At 47.2% G+C, this 22,537-nt stretch overlaps 1 pseudogene; it reads right to left on the reverse strand.

Moving 5' to 3' along the window:
* Positions 1–11,476: 11,476 nt before the first annotated feature.
* On the reverse strand, positions 11,477–22,278 carry LOC129693801 (NACHT, LRR and PYD domains-containing protein 3-like; annotated as a pseudogene).
* Positions 22,279–22,537: the final 259 nt, after the last annotated feature.

Below are 22,537 nucleotides of genomic sequence, written 5' to 3' on the forward strand. Positions count from 1 at the left end.
TCCCCTCATCGTTAGACCCCCTCCAGTTTCCCTATCGCCCCAACCGTTCTACAGAAGATGCCATCTCTACTACGCTGCACACAGTACTCACTCATCTGGAAAACAAAAACACCTACGCCAGAATCCTGTACATTGACTTCAGCTCAGCTTTTAACACCATCATCCCACAGAGACTTGTGGAGAAACTAACCCTGCTGGGCCTCAACACAACCCTGTGTCACTGGATCCTGCACTTTCTGACAGAGAGACCGAAGCCAGTCCGTGTTGGCAAGAACACCTCAGGCTCGATCACGCTGAGCACCGGCTCCCCTCAAGGCTGTGTGCTCAGCCCGCTGTTGTTCACACTGCTCACACATGGCTGTGCTGCCAGATTCAGGGACAACAGGATTATTAAATTCGCAGATGACACCACAGTGGTGGGACTCATCAGTGGAGAGGATGAAACAATGCACAGGGAGGAAGTGAAACAACTAGTGGACTGGTGCGGCAACAACAATTTAGAATTAAACGTAGACAAAACAAAGGAGATGATTGTCGACTTCAGAAGGGCGCAGCGCAAACACACACCCCTCAACATCAGTGGCACCACAGTGGAGAGAGTGGAGAGCATAAAGTTCCTCGGAGTGCAAATCACAGACAGTCTCACCTGGTCCAGGAACAACACTGGGATTGTCAAACGGGCCCATCGGCGACTGCACTACCTGAGGAAACTCAAACAGGTCTCACTCCCCACCAACATCCTCAGGACTTTTTTACAGGGGCACGGTGGAGTCTGTACTCACGTATTGCATGAACACGTGGTACTCCAACTGTAACTGCTCAGACAGGAAGTCTCTGCAGAGGGTAGTCAGGGGAGCAGAGAGGATCATTGGCATCTCCCTACCCTCGGTACAAGAACTGTTCCAGAGCCGCTGCCTGAAAAAAGCACTGAGCATAGCAAAGGACAGACTGCACCCACTCCACACACATCTGGATCTCCTGCCATCAGGCAAGAGATACCGTGGCATCAAAGCCCGGACAACCAGACTGCTAAACAGCTTCCTGCGACAAGCTGTGAGGCTGCTAAACAGTCACTCCACCTGATTCTGCTGCTTTGGCACTGACAATTTAATAACTCTGGCACTGGCCACTTAAATCCGCTGCCCTGGACATTTTATGACTGTTTTTACTTGTATTTTAATGTTGCTGTTTTCACCTGCACTTTTTAACTATTCGTACTGTTTTATCAGGGACTGGATTGTTTTTATTGTTTTTATTTTATGAGTGAAATGTTTAAGTTTTATTTGCGATGCTCCGGTATTCCCGGGGAAATGTCTTCTCATTTTCCACTGTACAACTGTTGCTTTGCAAGATGACAATAAAGGTTTGATTGATTGATTGATTGATTGATTGATTGATTGATTGATGGATTGATTGATTGATTGATTGATTGATTGATTGATTGATTGATTGATTGATTGATTGATTGATTGATTGATTGATTGATTGATTGATTGGTTGAGAAGGATGTCATGACTCGTCAGTGCCTAAAGTTGCACAGTAATTAATTAAACTAATTAGAAAATGAGATCGGGAACCTAAGCGCCATCTAGTGGCCAATGCCCATATTACACCATGGGCTGCCTATTTCCGTGTTGCAGTCCATTTAAACTATATATTATTAGACCTATATATATATATATATATATATATAACTTGTAAATATGACTGTAATCATATATAATTAAGTATAATTATATTATATACAAATAATATGATTAATATAATTGTGAGTGTTTTTTTAATGACACTGTTGCAGAGGTCCTGCTCCTGAACCAGCCGAATTAATGAGTGAGGGCAGTTCTTGTGGGTTCCTCCCTTTACTGAACCCCATTGACTGACAGTGTGCAGAGTGGGGGTCACGGCCATCGTGGGACTGGGGCAGTTCTAGGCTGGGGGACAGTCCTGCAAGACATCTTCCAGTCGCTTTAATAGGAAATGTAATGAGACTGCAGCAGAGGTCCAAGGTTTTAAGGGCTCATGAACCTGCCTAATTAAAGGGTCAGGGCAGATCCTCTGGGTTCCCCCTTTTACTGAACCCCACTGACTGCCATCGTTGGGAGAGTGGGGGGTAACGTCCATAGTGGGACTGGGACAGTGCCAGGCTGGGTGGCAGGCCTGTAAGAGACCTGTTTTACTTTTGATGTAAATGTCATATCCTGACCAAGAATCGAATGCTCTGATCTTTACTCGATGAGTATTCATTTTAAGCTACAATGAGCCTATATTTATGTTAGAGACATGGGCTGCCTATTTCCGTGTTGCAGTCCATTTAAACTATATATTATTAGACCTATATATATATACATATATAGCCAGAGCCCGTTAGATGGTGCCTTTGCAAATGAGGGCTATTACCTTTAACCTAAAATAACCCTAAAAATGCTGCATTGTTTGAGTATCTGTAGTTTGTGTGTGTCTGTGTATCTCTCAAACGTGTATCTGTGGATGTGTGGATGTAAGTGTGTATGTATGTGTGGATGGATGTATGTGTGGATGTATGTGTGTGCATGGATGTGTGTGCATGGATGTGTACATGTATGTCTGCGTGCAGATGGATGTGTGGATGTGTGTGTGCGGATGTATGTGTGCATGTACGTGTGTGTGTGTGTGTGTGCATGCATGGAAGTGTGCATACGGATGGATGTGTCTGTGGATGTGTGTATGTATGTATGTGTGGATGGGTGGGTGGACTGTTGCACTGTCATTCACCAGCACGCCATTATCATACGTAATTCGCTCATTGTTTAAATAATTTGACCAAATAAGCAGTGAAACGATCGACATTAAAATACAACTTTATATAATCATTTATTTCCCCAATGTATTTGTTTACATTACATCTGAGCTTCATCTGAATATTCTTCATCAGATTCCAAGTCTTTTGATAATATTTGATGTCCATTGTAAAGTTAGTTCAAGTTCAAGTGGAGGGACAGGCAGAGGCTACAAAAAAAATCTCATAGTCATTTAGCCTGCATGGACTTCAATTCATAAAATGTCAACCTCTTCTTAATGTTAATGAGAATAACACTGTTACTACCATAGATAAATTAGTTCAAGTTCAAGTTCACATATACCAATTCATTTCTACATAAACATCGGCCATTTCTGACCATTTCTCACTCCAAAGGAAGCCTATAAAGTGCAATGAATATTCGTCCGTTTTTCTCCCGTGGTCGGGGCCTGGAAACGCCCTCTATGGACGGCACTATGTACAGCCTATTTTTTCACATTATAAAAGGGTGCAATTAAATTAATTAAAGTCCATACAGATTAATTTTCATAAATTCAGACTTTAGATCTTACCTTTCAATTTCAGTTGATTCACAAAGTTTCACTGGTTTCACGACTTTGTGTTGCAGCACCTCAGCAGGGACTTTGCTTTCAAGGGCTTGTTCCATTTCTATCCACTTAGCTGCACATTCTTCAGACTTCTTAATGCATTTCTCACTAAATTCAATTACCCTGCTGCACGTTTCCACGACATGTATTCCACAGAACAACACTGCTGCTGTCACACCAATCTTAAAGAAACCTGGTAAAGATCCCTCCTCTCTCATTAGCTACCACCCAATCTCAAACCTCCCCTTTCTTTCAAAAACCCTGGAGCATATCGTCGCGTCACAACTTCATTCCCACCTCCTCGGGTATAACCTATTCGAACCCCTCCAATCTGGATTTCACCCCCTCCATAGCACAGAAACTGCTCTCCTCAAAGTCCTCAACGACCTCCTCACCGCTGCTGACACTGGTTCCCTCAACATACTCATCCTCCTCGACCTGAGTGCGGCGTTCGATACCGTGAACCATAACATCCTGCTTACCAGACTTAAAGACTTTGGAATTGACGGTTCTGCACTCAGCTGGCTCCGTTCCTACCTTTCCAACCGATCCCATTTCATCTCTCTCCATAACCACACCTCTGCTACAGCCACTGTCACTCAAGGCGTTGCCCAAGGCTCTGTTTTCGGTCCCCTCCTCTTCATCATCTACATCCTCCCCCTTGGTCATATACTCCGTCACTTCAAACTGGACTTCCATTGCTATGCTGATGACACCCAGATCTATCTCAGCACCAAGTCTCCCCACTACCCCCCTCTCTCCCATATCAACTCCTGCCTGTCAGCCATCAAATCTTGGATGCAACTCAACTTCCTTAAATTAAACAGTAACAAACCAGAATTTCTCCTCATTGGCTCCAAATCAACACTTACCAAAATTAACAACCCCATTCTCACTATTGACGGCACCACTGTCTCCCCATCTCCTCAGGCCCGCAACCTTGGCGTGATCTTTGACTCAACCCTCTCCCTTCAGCCTCACATCCGCCATGTTGTCAAAACATCATTTTTTTCACCTCCGCAACATTGCCAAACTCAAACCCTCTCTCACACCCCCCGCTGCTGAAAGACTCATCCATGCTTTCATCTCCTCCCGACTGGACTACTAGAACTCTCTTTTCTTTGGCATCAATTCCAGCAACATCAACCGACTCCAACTGGTCCAGAATGCAGCCGCCCGACTCATTACCCACACCAAATCCTGGCACCGCATCACCCCAGTCCTCAAAGAACTTCACTGCCTTCCCATTTCCCACCGGATCATCTACAAAATCCTGGTCCTCACCTACAAAACCCTCAACCACTCCCCCCCCCCCCCCCCCCCCCCTTATCTCACTGACCTCCTCTCCCCCTACCACCCCCCACGGTCCCTCAGATCCATTTCAGCCGGTCTCCTCTCCATTCTGAAATCCAACCTCTGCACTTATGGAGACAGAACCTTCTCCAGGGCAGCTCCCAGGCTCTGGAACTCACTCCCACAATTGATCCGAACTTCCGAGTCCCTCACCATCTTCCAGTCCCGCCTCAAGACCCATCTCTTCACCTCTGCATACCCTTAGTCCCATGTCCCCCTCCCCTTTGCATCTCTGTCTTACTGCTCTATTTTGTTGTGTTCTTGACTCACCATTTAAAGCGACTTTGAGTCCTTGAAAAGCGCTATACAAATAAAATGTATTATTATTATTATTATTAAAGAACCTCCATCGGAATCTCCAGTAAAACAGGCAACAGTGAAGTCCTCTCAGCCATGTTGTGTGCTCCCTGCCTAGCTAGCCTGAAACAAAGCGCATGATTGGCCAACCGGCGTCCGACTCAATGTCAAACGTTCTTTGATTGGACTAGAAATACCCGAATTCTTTCCGATTTTTCTCTAATTTAATTTTTTTAAATGTGCAAACTTTGTTCTTGACGAGTTTCAGGGATGATTTATAGAACATTTTTACACAATATGTGAAAATTTCATTTAGTTCTGCGGGATGGAAACATTTGAATAAAGCTCCTCGGCCCACAGCCTACTGCCTAATGTGGATTTTCTTCAGTTCCTCTGCCACGCCAGATCTTCGCGCCACTATCACATCAGGAAGTTTGGTAGTTTCCTCCTTAATGAAGACGGATCCAAAGTACCTGGTCAAATCACCTGCCATGTCCTTGTTTGCCATAATAAATTCACCCTTTTTATTCTTCAAGGGTCCAACTTTGGTTTTAACTATTTTTTTCCTCTTCACATACCTAAAGAAGCTCTGACTATCCTCCTTCATATTCTTGGCTAGCTTACCTTCGTAACGTTTTCATTGAATTAAATGAGTTTCGGTAACTCCTTAGTTACCGAAACATATCCAGGGATGCACTTGATTGCAGCTGCTTATACACGTCCCATGCATCCTTTTTTTGACCAACGCCACAATTTACCACGCCAGCCAAAGCTTCCTTGCGTTTGCATGCTATGCCTTTCACTCTAACGGGGACATACATATCCTGAGCTCTCTTCAGTACACTTTTAAAACCATTCCATTTGGCCAATGTCCTTTTACCCTCAACCTGCTCCGTTGAATTCACGCAGAATTTATTTTAATTTTTCACCATGCTCCCTCTCTATCAGAAACCAACTCTCTATTCTTGTCAATCTCAAGACCCACTAGAATGTTGTTCTTGACTTCAGTGGCACCTTGCCTTGAGTTGCTTCACTGCTCGGGAAAGGCAGCTATTGCAACAGGAAAGGGATTGCAACAGGATCTGGATCGATTGGCCAGGTGGGCGAAAGAATGGTTGATGGATTTAATACAGAAAAGTGTGAGGTGTTGCATTTTGGGGCGTCGAACAAGGGCAGGATCTACACAGTAAATGGTAGGCCTCTGGGTAATGTTGTAGAGCAGAGGGATCTAGTAGTACAGGTGCATAGTTCCTTGAAGGTCGAGTCACAGGTAGATAAGTTGGTCAAAAAGGCTTTTGTCACTTTGGCCTTCGTCAGTCAGAGTATTGAGTCTCGTAGTTGGGAGGTCATGTTGCAGTTGCATAAGGCATTGGTGAGACCGCATCTCGAATATTGTCATCAGTTCTTGGCACTATGTAATAGGAAAGATGTTGTCAAGCTTGAAAGGGGTTCAGAAATGATTTACGAGGATGTTGCTAGGACTAGAGGGTGTGCACTATAGGGAGAGGTTGAGTTGGTAGGGTCTTTATTCCATGGAGCGCAGGAGGATGAGGAGAGATCTTATAGAGGTGTACAAAATCATGAGAGGAATAGATCGGGTAGATGCACAGAGTCTTTTGCCCTGGGTAGGGGAATAGGGGACCAATGGACATAGGTTCAAGGTGAAGAGGAAAATAGTTAATAGGATTACGAGGGGTAACTTTTTCACACAAGGGTGGTGGGCGGATGGAACACGCTGCCATAGGAGGTAGTTGAGTCTGGGATTATTCAATCGTTTTAGAAACGATTAGACAGGTACATAGATAGGACAGGTTTGGAGGGATAGGGATCAAGCGGAGGCAAGTGGAACTAGTGTAACTGGGTCATTGTTGTCCGCTGTGGGAGAGTTGGACCGAAGGGCCTGATTCCGCACTGTATCACTCCATGACTAAAACTCCAATGCCCAGTATCTGTTCACTTCCCTTTCTGCAGTGAATTTAATGGCGATTGTGATTCTGTCCCGGGGAAAATGCGGCCTCTCCACCTGCACCACTCGCTACCTGGTGGCCATGGCAGGGGCCGATCTACTGGTCCTCATCATCGAGGTCATTTTGTATCAGATCCGAATATATTACTTTCGGTGGACTTTCCTGGCCATCACCCCTGTGTTGTGTGTTACCCTGGTGCTAAAGTATGCAGCTAGAGACTGTTCTGTCTGGTTCACCGTCACTTTCACGTTTGATCGGTTTGTCGCCATTTGTTGCCAAAAGCTGAGAACAAAATATTGCACCGGGAAAACTGCGGCTACGGTTCTCGCAACAGTCGGCGTTCTGATGCTTCTGAAAAACGTCCCTTTCTACTTCGTAATGGACCCGCTAGGATCGTCGCCAATGTCCCATTGGGCTGTAAAACGTTGGCCAGTGTTACAACTACCCCCGGATGGGAGGCATTTACCTACAAGGCTTCCAATCCGCTCGTCCCTTTCGTTGTAATTCTAATGCTCAATGGTCTGACAGTCCGACAAATTTTAGTGGCTAGTCGAGTCCGTCAGCGGTTGAGGGGTCTGAGCAAGGAGCAGAGCCGCAGTGACCCGGAGATGGAGAGCAGGAGAAAGTCTGTGGTTTTACTCTTCACCATCTCCGGCAGCTTCATCGTACTATGGCTGACGTTGGTTTTATACTTCGTCTATAATAAAAATAAGAGGAAAATCAAAAGGTCCGAATGTTGCTGCTCACATCGCTCGCGACCTCGGGAATTGGCTGAGTGATCTCAGCTGCTGCACGAACACATTTATTTACGTGGCCACCCAGTCCAAGTTTAGAGAGCAGATGAAGGGAGCGGTGAAATATCCGTTCGCTTCCGTGCTCCTGTTCATGAATAAATGCGCGCGATGAGAGCATCCAACAGGCGGATGCAGCCTCTCTGGCCGTGCTCGTGATCCTCACATTCACCACCAGATTTTCCTTGACTCCGCCTTGCGACCAATAGTCCCATCTCCCTCCGCAGGCCCGATAAGCTTCTTGAACGTGGTCCGTCTGAAATAAAAATGCCGAGAATGATCCAGATAAGGCATCGCCCGCTCCGCGGTGAATCCAATTTGAATTTTAAAACCAACTATTTAATGACAACATACAGTAGGTCTAAAAGTGTCACTGTCACTGTGGTCGTGGGGGGGAGGGGGTTTGGGAGGGGGGGGGGAGGCTCACAAGTGAAATAGCGAAGGACCTCTCTTCATCTAAATCCGGCCCTGCCCTTAACGTTTTTCAAGAGCCTCAGCACCACCTCTTTCTCGCTCAAACTGTCTTGCCATATTTGTATTTTCCAAACTTGATTCCTGACCAAGTATACATCCACAGTGGCAATACTTTGTCAACCTTGTCTCTCCTCCGTACTGGAACATGCTGATCCTGCACTTTGATCAACTGACCTTTAAATGAATCCAACGGGATCCCACCACTAGTCACATCTTCCCATCTCCACTCCTTTCCACCATCCGCAGAGACCGTTCCCTCCGGTTAACTTATCCCTTCCCACCCAGACCACCTTCTCCCCAGGTACCTTCCTCAGCAACTGCAGGAGATGTAACACCTGTCCCTAATACCTCCTCCTTCCACTGTCCTGGGTCCCTGATGGACCCCTCAGGTTAGGCAGAACTTCACTTGCACCTCCTCCAACTTCATCTACTGTATCCGTTGTTCATGGTGTCGACTCTAGTTCATCGGAGACCAAACATAGACTGAGTGATCGTTTTGCTCTACACCTTCGCTCAGTCGCCTGGTCCTACCTGATCTTCCGGTTTCCAAACACATTAATTCCCCTTCCCATTCCATATGTACCTTTCTGTCCTGGGGTTCTTCCATTGTCAGAGTGAGGCCAAACGCAAATTGGAGGAACAGCACCTCTTATTTTACTTGGGCAGTTTGCAACCCAGCGGTATGAATATTGATTTTCTTAACTTCAAGTAACCCTTGCAACCCGTTTCTCCGACCCTCTCCTACCCTAGTCGTTGTACTAGTTTCAATGTCGTGATGGTGAATTTCATTGTAACTCATTTTCACCTGGCCCTACAGCTAACAAAGGCCTGTCTCTGATATTGCTTACTTTTTTGCATATATTTCATTCATTTGTTTTATATCTCCCTATATCACCGTGTCTATATCTTGTTTCCCTTTTCCCTGACTCTCAGTCTGGAGAAGGGTCTCGACCCGAAACGTGACCTATACCTTTTCTCCAGAGATGCTGTCTGAGCCCGCTGAGTTACTCCAACTTATTGTATCTTTCTGGGGAAAAGGAGAAATGACCATCCTTGCCCTCGCCTGTGTGCTGCTTGGCCACCTCCCAGAACTCAGCAACGCCACACTTTGATCAACAGCAGCACCTCAAAATGGCTGCTCCAATGGAGCCTGCCCTCCTTTTATTCGCTGTTCAAGCCCCACATTGACTCTCACCTCCAACTGCCGGTTTTTAAATATTCCCGCCTGGTCAGGCCCTGGGGATTGAGCTACTCTAATGTGCTTTAGGACCACCAAGACATCCTCTTTGGAAATTTGTGTATGGCCCAATACATCACAGCTCATTTGTCTTAATTCCTCAGCTTCCATGATTTTATACAGTAAAAACTGATGCGATATTTTCATTTACAATCTCACGTATATCTTTCCCTCCACACAAATAGCCACATTGATCTTTAAAGGGACCTTTTCACACCCTGGGCACCATTTTACTCTCAATATACCTGTGGAATCTCTTGGAATGTTCCTTTAACTGGACTGCCAGACCCATCTAATCCTTTCTCTTTACACTCCGGATTTCCCTCTTAGCTTTACTCCCACGCTTCTCGGCGAGTGATTAATTTCGTCTCGACTACCTAAACCTGCAGGTTGCCATCTTTATCTTTACCAGAACCACAATATTATTGCTCATCGGCCAGGGTTCCCCAAACTCCCCAACCTGCCCTTTGCTCTAATCGGGTCATCCTGTCGCTGAACACTTACTATTCAACTTTTAAAAGCCCCCTATTAGGCCGATGCCCCTTTACCTGTGAAAGGTTTCACCAAATCGACCTCTGCAAGTTCCCCTCTAATGCCTCCAAAATTGGCCTTGCCCCATTTGAGGGCCTTAACTTGTGAACCTGTCTGTTCTTTCTCCATAGCTGATGTGCAGAGAAACGTTTTTCAGAGGTGAGTGCCTTAAATGTGCTGCCAGGTTCGATGGTTGAGGCAGATGCAATAGTGGCATTTAAGAGGCTTTTGGATAGGCATATGATTATGCAGGCAACAGAGGGATATGAATTATGCGCAGGCTTGGCGTTGTGTTTGGCAGGTCATTGTGGCCGAAGGGACTCTTCTTGTGCTGTATTGTTCTATGTAGACTCCTGATCACAGTTCCCAAAGTGCTCCCCCACTCACACTTTGCCCTATCTTGTTCCTTTAGAGTAGGTTCAGTGTTGACCCCTCTCTAGCAAGGCTCTCTGTGCAGTGATTAAGGAAGCTTTCCTGATTACATTTTACAAATCCCACCCCGGCCAAGTCCTTGGCACTATGGGTGACCCAGTCAACATTGAGGAAGTTAAACTCCCGCTAATATAATGGGGTATAATACACCCTTTCTTGTTCTTACATATGGTGTGCGCAGCCTAATGTTGTATGACAACTTGTTCTATTTGATTTTCTATTTGTACACGTCGCGTTGATTGTATTAGTCGAAACAAGGTGGACCACGTGAAGGTTGCAATTTCCCGTCCCAATATATACCTTATTATACATCGTGATCTGCGATCTGCCAAAACACCTCTAATTCCTGCAGACATTCAGCAGTCCCATCAAAGTCATCATCCCCTACTTGGTACTAAGTTGCATACATATAGCCTCGCTGGATGATCCCCAAGAATATCCTTGGTGAGCACTGTTGCTATAACCTCTCCTGTCAAAAAGGCAACCTCCAGTTCACATTTATTTCAAGAGGACTAGAATATAAAACCAGGAATGTAATGTGAGGCTTTATAACAAAGATACTAGCTCCTCTAGTATCTTTGGTCCTGGCCATTTGTGAGGAGTTTCCCGCTCAACGGTGACGCGCATCCAACGGTCAGAGGCGCCCGGTGAGGATCCTGCTTTAGTGATCGCAGTGCAGAGTGTTTAGGAAGGAGGGGGAGCTGGTAGTTTCGACAGGGAGGGTGGGTGGCGGCGGGGAATGGGGAGACGGAAGGGGGATGGGGAGAGGGGGTAGGGAATGGGGAGAGGGGGGGGGGGGGAAGGAAGGGGATGTGGGTGGTGGGGGGGGGGGGGGGGTGAGGGTGGGGAAAGGGGAGGGAGAGTCTGAACATCAGAGCTGGGAGCAACCCAGAACTCCACAAACTGATTGAAGGTCACGTTCATGAAGGCCATCATAGGTCAGACAGCAAGACAGGAGCTGACAGTAATTTACTGATACCACCATTGTATTTATAATCTGAAAGCTGAGGAATTTGCCAATCTGTGGTTTAATAAACTATTCATACTTCAGGTACAATCGCAAACAATTAACAAATATCTGACAACGAGTGATGGCTTGAACAATTTGTCCAGTTTGTCACTGTTATTCTGCTTGAGGGGCACTGCTGGCTCTCAAATCACAATTTCAGGAATTGCAGCAGATCCAACTATCGAGATATTTGAAATATTAATACTATGTGGGCAGGCCATTGAATGGACTGGAGTAAATCTTCATGCCACATGTTCTTCAGATCGGTCTGAAGGAGTTGTTCCCCTCGTCCAGACCCATCAGTGAGTGGTTTGAACTGGGGCAAGATTTTCAGTGCAAGAACCTGTGAGACAAACGTCCTTCAGCATGGAGATTGCTCTGAAAAAATGTTGGCCCCAGAGAACCCTAAATGCTATTATTGGTCTCTGAAACTCCCTCCCCCCTGGGTTGTTCCTGTCTGCAATTCCCCAGTTCCCACCATGGACACCCAGCCCTATAAACGGCAGAGGCAATGTGGTGTGGATCAGCAGCTGAGTGACATGGCAGAACCACCTCTTGCCGTTACTACAAGTTCGGGTCTGCCTGGGTACCGATGGAACCATTGGATTCTAAATCCAAAGTGTAGACCTTCAAAGGGGAGGGCAGGAAACAGGCCATTGCCAACCCAAGACACATATACATTATGTTCACAAAGACACACTCAGTCCAGGTCTGGTTCCCTGCAGAGACTTCAGCTGATTCTCTCCACCTTGACTGAATTTATTCTCCCACAGCCTGAAACAGATTGAAAAACAAGGAGGGAATAAGCAGATCACACAACAGTGTCTATAACAAAGGCCGTGATCAATATTTCAACACCAGGAAAGCTCACGGATCGACTGATATTTTGTTACATTAAATGCTCACACAAACACTCACCCGATCCATGTCAGACTCGGGAGCATCCGTGTCAGGTAGCAGAGACCGGGCACCGATTGGTCCGTTAAGGAATTTTTCCCCAAGTCCAGATTAGTCAATGATTGGTTTGTACTGAGTGCAGAGATGAGATAGTTGGTGCAAAAATCTGTGAGACCAATATCTCTCAGCCTGGAATTGAGAGAGAGAGAGAGAGACGCTGAGGGATACAGAAAGACTGGAAACAATCCCAAATGTTTATCAACACAATGACTAATCTTGCCGGAGTTCTTGGGACCTGACTGGGACTTGCCCACAGAAAAATAGCGGATCACTCTGATGCCTGACTGATCATTACCCCGAGCCAAAGAACAGTTTTTTTTTCCAGTAAAGGACACTCCAGGGGTTATTGGGGTTCCATTCCTAAGAATTGTTGGTAACCCAAAAGTTTTGGCAAATCAGGAAGTTGTCCGATGAGATCACAAAAGTTGCACTGGGAGATTAATGAGCTTCAGTTTAGTTTATTGTCATGTTTTGTTGCATGCTAACCAGTCATAATAGAGTTCAGACACTCCCATTGTACGCAAACCTTTATATAAGTCGAATTTTACACGTCGGTATCACCGTAAAACCAGGTAGAAAGAGAACTGCTATTACTGGTTGATACAAAACGACACAAAGTCCTGAAGTTACTCCGCAGGTCAGGCAGCAACTCTGGGGAACAAGAATAGTTGATGTTACAGATCGGGATCTATCTTCAGACTGATTCAGTCTGCTGAGTTAAACCAGCAGATTGTGGTTCCACCTTAAAACTGGGTGCTAATGGTCTGCACCTACGGGCCCTTCTTTCCCAGCTGCCGCGCAGTCCGGTTGACACAGCTGTTGTTGCGGCTCACATTGTAGCCCCTGGCTGACAGCTCTTTCTTCAGGAGCCTCCATCGACAGGATGCGCTCAGTCACCATGGGGCTCCCTCTCCTCTATCCTGCTTCCACATCTTCCTGTCGGCCGTCACTTTGTCCGCTCTCCCCTCCATCGTCACCTCCTCTATCGCCACCTTGGAATATATTGGCATCTCTGGGAGAGGAGGAAAGTCGGCGGTGGAAGGGGGAGAGGCAAAGCGGACAGTGACAGGAGGAGGAGAATGAGGAGGGGGTGGTGGAAGGAGCTGAAAAAGCGGCAGCAGGTGAGAGGAAAGCTCGCTGGAGCACCTTGTAGAAGATGTCAGCAACTAGGCCAGGAGTTGCTCTCCACTGCCTCCCTCGCCTTCCCAGTGTCGCACCAACAGTGGCCCAAACTGAAGGAGCAGTGAGCCCAGGCAATGCTTATATAACCATGAAGCGGACAGGAAGCCATCGCCAGCCTCCTGGTGCAATGACAAAGGTCATTCAGGAAACGGGACCACCTATTGTGAATTGTAAGTGCATTTACGTAACTCGCTTACTGCGTAAGCTGGCGAGTGTAAATTTCAGTTGATTTTAGATCTTAACCAGAACATAGCTAGAATTTAATTTGTGCAGAACTGTAGGACAGATCCAAAACCACAGAATGCCGGACAAGAGAGTTCAACCCGTACTAATGTCCAGTGTCAGACACACAATAACTGTACACTTCCTCTCAGAGTCTGCTACTTACCCTAGTTTCTGTATTTTACAGTCAGGATGCCTCAGAGCCACAGACAACAGTTTCACTCCGGAATCTCCCAATGCATTGTTCTCCAGTCTAAACACAAACAGCAAGAAACAAACCAATTCAAATCCCATGGGTAGTCAAAAATGCTGGAGAAACTCAGCAGTTGCAGCAGCATCTATACCAACAAGCCCTTCTTAGGAAATAGGCAACGTTTCGGGCTGAAACCCTTCTTCAGACTTCAGAATTCAAATCTCATGTCTGATACATTTTCTCTTACCTGGATATTTCAAGAAAAAATAAATCAATAGACAATAGGTGCAGGAGTAGGCCATTCGGCCCTTCGAGCCAGCACCGCCATTTAATGTGATCATGGCTGATCATCCCCAATCAGTACCCCGTTCCTGCCTTCTCCCCAGATCCCCTGACCGCTATTTTTAAGAGCCCTAACTAGGTCTCTCTTGTGGGCATCCAGAGAACCTGCCTCCACCGCCTGAGGCAGAGAATTCCACAGACTCACAACTCTCTGTGAGAAAAAGTGTTTCCTCGTCCCCGTTCTAAATGGCTTACTCCTTTTCTTAAACTGTGGCCCCTGGTTCTCGACTCCTCCAACATCGAGAACACGTTTCCTGCCTCTGCCCCTTTCCTGCCAAGCCCTTTACAATCGTATATGTTTCAATGAGATCTCCTCTCATCCTTTGACAAATGAATGATCAGATTTCCCCTCACTACCCAACACCTGTTTATTGATGCAGGTCAATAATTTCTTCAGGATACTGCTGAACAGAGAAAACTCGCTCCCTGCCAATTGTGAAGTAGCATGAGGGAGGGGGAAAATAGAACTAAGTGAGAGGGGGCCAGACCTACCCACACTCAGATATGGGGGGGGGGGGCAAGGGAGGAAGGAGGCGCAGCCAACATTACCATAAATGGGGAACTGAGGGATGCGAGAGCCACACAGATGAATTGGACATATATTGAGATGCCTAAGGCCTGTTCATCCGGAAGGAATTGTACCAATGATGTGTGTTCCAACTAATGGACAAGGTGTGGCCGGGGGGGGGGGGGGGGGGGGGGGGGGGGGGGGGGGGGGTGTAAAGGGACAATGGTCAAGGCAGTTAATGGGTTGGAATGGGGGGTGGGGTACAGTGTGGGGGGGGGCGGGGGCAGGCAGTTAATGGGTTGGAATGGGGGGGGGGGGGGGGGGGGGGGGGGGGTGGGGGGGGGGGGGGGGGGGGGGGGGGGGGGGGGTTCAAGGGGGCTAACTTAGATCAGCCCAGGATGTTGCCCAAGACAGCATTAGCAGGGTTCTCGCTTAACTTGTTTACACTGTTGCCAGCCGGGCAACCGTGACAGCTTTCAGGTTGCCAAATGACAGTTTCGGTGGTCATTTAAGACGGTTTGCATGACGCGTGCGATAATGTGCTCGGACGAAGTGCGTAGTTACCACTCGGAATTATGCTCAATGAAGCATTCACATATTATGTTCAAGAAAATTTCTAAAGGCATTTTATGATAATAGCTGTTAAAACCGACCATACCCATCTGACAGGTTAAACATTACACTAACTGACAAGAGATGGCCAAAGGACATAACTACAGCAAATGTTCTTTTGGTAATATGTTTAAAGGTGTCAAAACGAATAATAACATTGGGAATTAAAACACATTTGATTGCATTCTGTTATCAAACATAGTCAGTGTTCACTCCGAAGACCATGAAGCATAATAGGGTCAGGGGGTATGCAAATCAGTGCAGGGTGGATAGATGGGAGGGGTGGGGGGGGTTGAGAATGGATGGATTGAGGCAGGTGAATTAGCATGTGCTGGTTGGAGTAGGTAAAATTGTGGGGGGAGAGCACGGGGGATGTCAGTGGTGTTGAATGGGGGGGATCAGTACAGGATGGATGGGTGGAGGATCAGCACGGGATGAATGGGGGGGGATCAGTACAGGATGGATGGGTGGGGGGGGGGGGGGGCAGGTCAGTTTGGGTCGGAGGGTCTGTGCAGGATGAATGAGGGATCACTACAGAATGAAATGAGGGGATCAGAATAGAATGGGGGTACAGTACGGGATGAATGAGGGGATCAGTACAGGATGAATGGTGATCAGTAAAAGATGAATGGGGAGATAACTACAGGATGGATGATGGGATTGGTGCAGGGTAAATGGAGGGTTGGTCAGTATGAATGGGCCGATCAGTGCAGCATGAATGGGGGGGAAAGTGCAGGATGGATGGGAAGGGGGTTCAGTACAGGATGAGAAGAAGGGTTTCAGCCCGAAACGTTGCCTATCTCCTTCGCTCCATAGATGCTGCTGCACCCGCTGAGTTTCTCCAGCATTTTTGTGTACCTTCAGTACAGGATGAATTGGGGGCCAGTGTAGGATGGATAGGGGAGGGGGTGGTAGGAGAATCAATGCGAGGTGGGTAGGGTGATGGATAGATTGGGGGGGGGGGGGGGGGTTAGATGGGGAGGGGAGCACAGGGGATGTCAGTGAGGACTGAATAGAGAAGGGAATGGGGATCCGTGCAGGATGGAGAGGAGGGGTCCCAGGATAAGAGGTGGAGGGGGGGCGTACGAGAGAGAGAGAGGGGGGGGGGAGGGGGGGAAGAGCAGAGGAGATGGGGAGGAATGAACGTCAGCGCTCCTCAGACAACATCACCCCGCTGCCTTGGCCATCCCTGTCCAACGCCAAAGTGCTGCCGCCAAGGGGGAAACGGTTGGGATATCTTCGCCACCTCCTCCCACCCTCCGCCAGCCAACAGCAACGTGCTGGGCCGAGCGGTGCAGCTCAAAGATCCTATAGCTATAGGATCTGTCGTGCAGCTGCTTCAGACGGCGGAAGGAAACCTCCCTCCCTCCTCCCGGCCTCGGCGTGCGAGAGTGGTTGTTTTGAAAGCGTCGTTGGCGGATTTGCAAGCAATGGCCGTTATAAGGGCGATAGTGGCCGCTGCTTGCAAATCCACCAACGGCGCTTTCAAAACAACCACTCTCGCACGCCGAGGCCGGGAGGAAGGAGGGAGGGAGAAAGGGAGAGGGAGGCCTCCTTCCGCCAGGCAGGGTGTGGGAGGGGGAGGCGATGGAGTCGCTGTCGCGACAGCTGCTGCCGCTGTTCGGGGCCTGTCATTCGCTCCGACCCTTCATCACCACGCAATCCGCCGCCGCCGCTGCCGACACGAAACGTCACGTTCCTATTCTCCAGAGATGCTGCCTGACCCGTGGAATTACTCAAGTTTTTTGTGTCTATCGATATAAACCAGTATCTGCTTGCCAAGCCGGGCAAAATGAATCGGCGTTTAGGTTGCCCGGCGGCACTTTGGGTGGTCAATGACACCCGGGCAACCGCTAATTTCGAGCCCCGATTAGGGGTCTTACTAAAACTTGGTTGAAACTGGATTATGTCAGTCTGAATGAGCAGTTGCAATTAAAGTGACCATTACATGAGCCTCTGCCTGGATGTTGCCTAGCAACCACAATCAAGGAATGGGTTGTGCAATTCAGCATTGTACCTACATGAAATTGTACAATTCACATATTTTATCACATACAGCACTCTATATACAGCATAGTAATCATGAAATCCTTTATCTTTTTAACTCACAAAGCATGGGATGCAGATTTGAGTGTGGGGGGGTGGGGGATGAAGGTGAATGTAGATAAATAGTATAAAAAGCTATGTATGCTTTGTATCCAAAAGCCTAGGACAGGAAAGCATCTGTTCTTGAAGATGTCTCCCCCAGTTGGCCAATTTGTAATACTGGAAGTTTACTCTGAAAGTAAAGGGCCTGTCCCACTTGGACGACCTAATCCACGAGTTTAGAAGACCCTAGACGAGTTGAAAAAAAATGTCACGGTCTTGTTGAATCGCCGAAGTAAAATACCTCCTACGGCTATGTCTACGACCTCCTACGACTATGTCTACGACCTCCTACAACTATGTCTACGACCTCCTACAACTATGTCTACGATCTCCTACGACCCCCCTGGACCTCAGTCTTCCACACCTAAGACCGGTAGGCGGCGCGACTCTGGTCAGCAGCGGCCTCTGCAGCCTGTCCGCGTTTTTATTATTTTTTGTCTGTTTTTATATGTAGTTTTTGTTATTTTATGTTGGGGTGTGTGTGTGTGGGGGGGGGTGGGAGGGGGGGGGGAAACTTTTGAATCTCTCCCTGCACTGGAGACCCGACCTTTTCTCGTCGGGTCTCAGCTGTCGTTGGGGCCGCAACGAGGAGCGGCCTCCAACAGGAAGAAGCCGGGGACTCTGGTGCCGACTCACCTCACCGTCGCGGAGCTGGCCGAGACCGGAGCGGGTGGAGCGGTGGAGGAGCACTGCCGCTGCCGCTGCTGCTGCTGCTGCTGAGTCGGAGGCTGCTGCTGCGGGCCTGTGGACGGCGGCACCGGGAGCCCGCGGATCCCTGGAGGGAGACCGCTTTTCGGGGCTCCTGCAACGGCGACTTCTCCCGCCCGAGTTGCGGGGTCGAAGAGCTCCTGGAGCGGGGCTTAGCACCACTGCCCCGCGCGGCTTGGAATGCGGGACTTTGCGAGCGCACGCCGGGGACTCCAACATCAAGACCCGGTGTGCGACCTCGCACCACCCGGCGTGGCTTTAATGGCCGCGGGACAATCGCCATCGCCAGCCGGGGGCTTTGACTTTGACTCTGACATCTGGGGGGAGAGAGTGCAGTCGAGAGATAAGTTTATTTGGCCTTCCATCACAGCTATGTGATGGATGTTTATGTAAAATGTAATTATGTTGTGTCTGGGGTCTATTTGTGTGTAATGTATGGCTGCAGAAACGGCATTTCATTTGGACCTCCAGGGGTCCAAATGACAATTAAATATACTCTTGACTCTCTTGACTCTCTTGACTCTTGACCGACTACAACTAGCTACAAGTGGAAAATGATTACATGATAAAATGATGTCATGTTTGCATTTTTTTTCTCGGGCCAGTTACCAGGCTACGACTACCTACGACTACCATCACGACCTACTACGACCTACCTACGAGTAAAAATCAAACATTTTTTCCATGGCAACCTTTTTTTTTAAATTTGTGGACATTTTTTATCAGGCTGGAAAAAACGGCGCGACCAACTTGAGGCCACGAGTACGCGGAGACCACTCACGAGCAGGAGGAAAAGTTACAAAGAATGCTGCGAGTACGAGTCATGTGCAAACTCGGCAGAGGTCGCCAATTAGGTCATGAAAATGGGATAGGGGTTTAAACCTGGCACATCACATGAATCTCCGACTGGACAATCTGTTGCTTGACCTTCCTCAGGAAAAGGATAGGATGTATCAACACACCAACTGCTGCCGCTAGTGTTGGTCTAGTTGCCAGAGTCATTTTTTTTCTGCTCAATGGACGTGTGGGAGAGCAATAAATGCTATTGATTACAATGAAATCAATGGCTTTTACAAAAAACTTATCCAATGATGTCTTCAACTGCCCTTCTCAAGGTCATTTAGACAGAAATTACTATAAAAGCTTCTGGTTATTTGCCGCAAATATTCAGAGTATTCTTTCATACATTTTATTCAAACCATATAAACCATATAACAATTACAGCACGGAAACAGGCCATCTCGACCCTTCTAGTCCGTGCCGAACACATAATCTCCCCTAGTCCCATATACCTGCGCTCAGACCATAACCCTCCATTCCCTTCCCATCCATATAACTATCAAACTGTTCTTTTCCTTCACAAACAACAAAGTGGGTCAATCTTAAAATTGAATGTAAAAGAGAAATGAACAGTTACCTCAAATCCTGACATTTGTGCAGCCCGGGTCCCAGTTGCTGGAGTCCTTCACACTGAATGTGGCAGCCCCACAAATTGAGATGTTTTATTGTGTCACAGAGGCCAATCGCACGAGACAGCACTGCGCAGTCAACCAGGGTTAGTCGTATTCCAATTAATGACAGTGTTTGAATTGATCCCAGTGTGTCCTGCGCAAGGCTACTATTTTGACACTCAAAAAGGAAGGGCAATGTATTTAGGAAACTCCTTTTACCAGTTTGACTCCATGCATTTCCAATCTGCTTTTAAACCTCCTCCTTCACACAGTCAATCACTTGGACTGTAGTTGATGAGGAAATGGGCCCAGAAACTCCTCCAGTCGCCGAGATGACCCTGGTGAGGAGAGACCAGCAAACAAACGGAGAAATACCTCAAATCGCCCATCTTCCTTGCTATGGGCTTCAGTGAGGATTTTCACGATATCTCCAGGATCTGGAGTCAGGAATTGTGCAAGTGCAGCTACAAACTCTTGGATAGTGAGGTGAGGAAATGTGTATGCCCCACTCCGGGCAGAATCCTCTCTCTCCAAAAGTTCCATCGGGAAACCGGAGAGGAACTGGGAAGGCTGGAGATCGTACTTGATCAAATCTCCATCTGTGAACACAATGTTCTTCTCAGCCACTCCAGTGAAGGCCATCTGACCAAGCCTCAGTAACACCTCACGGGGACTCTCAATCTCACGACCGTGGTTTTTGAGGATGTTGTAAATAAAACGGCAATATAGTTCGGTGATGGTCTTGGGAACTCGTTGCGGGTCCCGGTGTGTTTGTGTGAAGGGGCCCAGTGCCAGGACAAGGATCCAGCAGTAGGAGGGGTTGTAACTCATGGTGTACAGGATCTCGTTCACCTTCACGTGTTAGAAAACAGCTGCTGACACCGTCTGATCTTCAAAATGCCTGGTGAAATATTCCTTTCGTTCCTTTCCAACAAATCCCAGGATTTCAGCCCACAGACACCGATCTCCGCCTTTTCCAATGAATGTAACGTAGTGGGGCGGGGGGGTGGTCACTAGCACTGAACAGCCTGTGAGGAGCTTGTGCTGGATTAAACCATACACAATGTCAGACACTTCACACCGCCACTCAGGATCTGTGCATATGTGCTGAGTTTCTACTGTGTCTCTCTGGTTGTCAGCAAAATCGATTCTGCCCTTAATTTCATCCAAACCATCAAATATAAACAGCAGTCTCTCTGGCTTCTTCCAGACCTCTTCCAGGAGATTCCTAAAGTAAGGATATTGATCCAGAATCAGTTTGTTCAGGTTTATTCGAACAGCTAATGGAATTTAAATCTCTGAATTTGAAAATGAAGACAAACTGGAAATGTGGCTATATATTCCTCGTGGCCCAGTCATGAACAATCCTTTGCACCATTGTTGTTTTTACGATCCCCGGGACTCCGGCCGTTGATACTGAACTCCCAGATCCAGATTTACACCGGGAAAAGCTGCCGTGGAACAATTGATCAGTCCTGAGATGTTTCTCTTGCCATTCCTCAAGATCCCGGCCTCTTGCCAGCAGCTCATTGTTCCACCACTTCCCAAATCTCGAACAGTAGAAATGATCGTGAGCTCAACGTATCGATCAACCAGCTGGAAACCATTAGCATTCCCTTTCTTGAGGAGCGTGTTCACTCTCAGTGTTTTGGTCTCTACCCGCAGAAACTCCTTGTGTTTTTGCAGAACATCTTGCATGAGAACAGACAGAACATGACATAATGTTAGATGCCTCAATTCAATATTCAGTGTTCAAGATTACATACGTGAATCTTAATGTTTCCATGAATATTTCAGAGCTACTCCAGAACTCTTGTCTTTGGTAATCCAGCATCTGCAATTCCTTGTTTTTACATTTCTAGCTATATATTTGTTTGGCCAAGACATTGGCTATCTATTAGGTTGTATTGGACTGTTATATATGTAACATTGAAGTGGAATTCCCAATGTTTGTGGAAAATCATTTGGAATAATTCAGCACAAGAGGCAAGAGGGGAAGTAAGTGCTTTCATCCTTTCCCAACTTGAACTGAATTGGAGTTGATCAACAAGCAGGGACAGACCCCAGGAGAAGGTGTTTGGGAAGCTGATTGAAAGGTTTGAAGGTGGATCGGTCACATGGACTAGATGGATTACACTCCAGGGTTCTGAAACAGATATTATTGAGATTGTTTAAGAAGGAACTGCAGATGCTGGAAAATCAAAGGTAGACAAAAGTGCTGTAGATACTCAGCGGGTGCTGCAGCATCTATGGAGCGAAGGAAATAGGCAACGTTTCGGGCCGAAACCTTTCTTCTAGAGATTGTGCAGGCTTTAGTAGTGATCTTTCAAGAATCACTAGAGTTAGGAATGGTTTCAGAGGACTAGATATTCACAAATGTAGCTCCACTGTTTAAGAAGGGAGCGAGGCAAAATAAAGGAATTTACATGCCGGTTAGTGTCTTCTGCGATTGGTAACATTTTACAGTCCATTATGAAGGATGAGGCTTTCAGATACTTGGAAAACACATGTTAAGCACATGTCAGCATGGTTTCGTAAACGGAAGGTCTTATCTGACAAATCTATTAGAGTTTTTTGAGGGGGTAACAAGCAGGATAGACAAAGGACGGTCAATGGATGTTGTTTCTTTGGATTTTCAAAAGGCCTTTGATAAGGTGCCGCACATGAGGGTGCTAAATGAGATTAGAGGCAAGGTAGTAGTGTGGATAGACGATTGGCTGACTGCCGTAAGGCAAAGAG

The sequence above is a fragment of the Leucoraja erinacea genome, unplaced genomic scaffold, assembly GCF_028641065.1.
Source record: "Leucoraja erinacea ecotype New England unplaced genomic scaffold, Leri_hhj_1 Leri_428S, whole genome shotgun sequence".
Lineage (NCBI taxonomy): Eukaryota > Metazoa > Chordata > Chondrichthyes > Rajiformes > Rajidae > Leucoraja > Leucoraja erinaceus.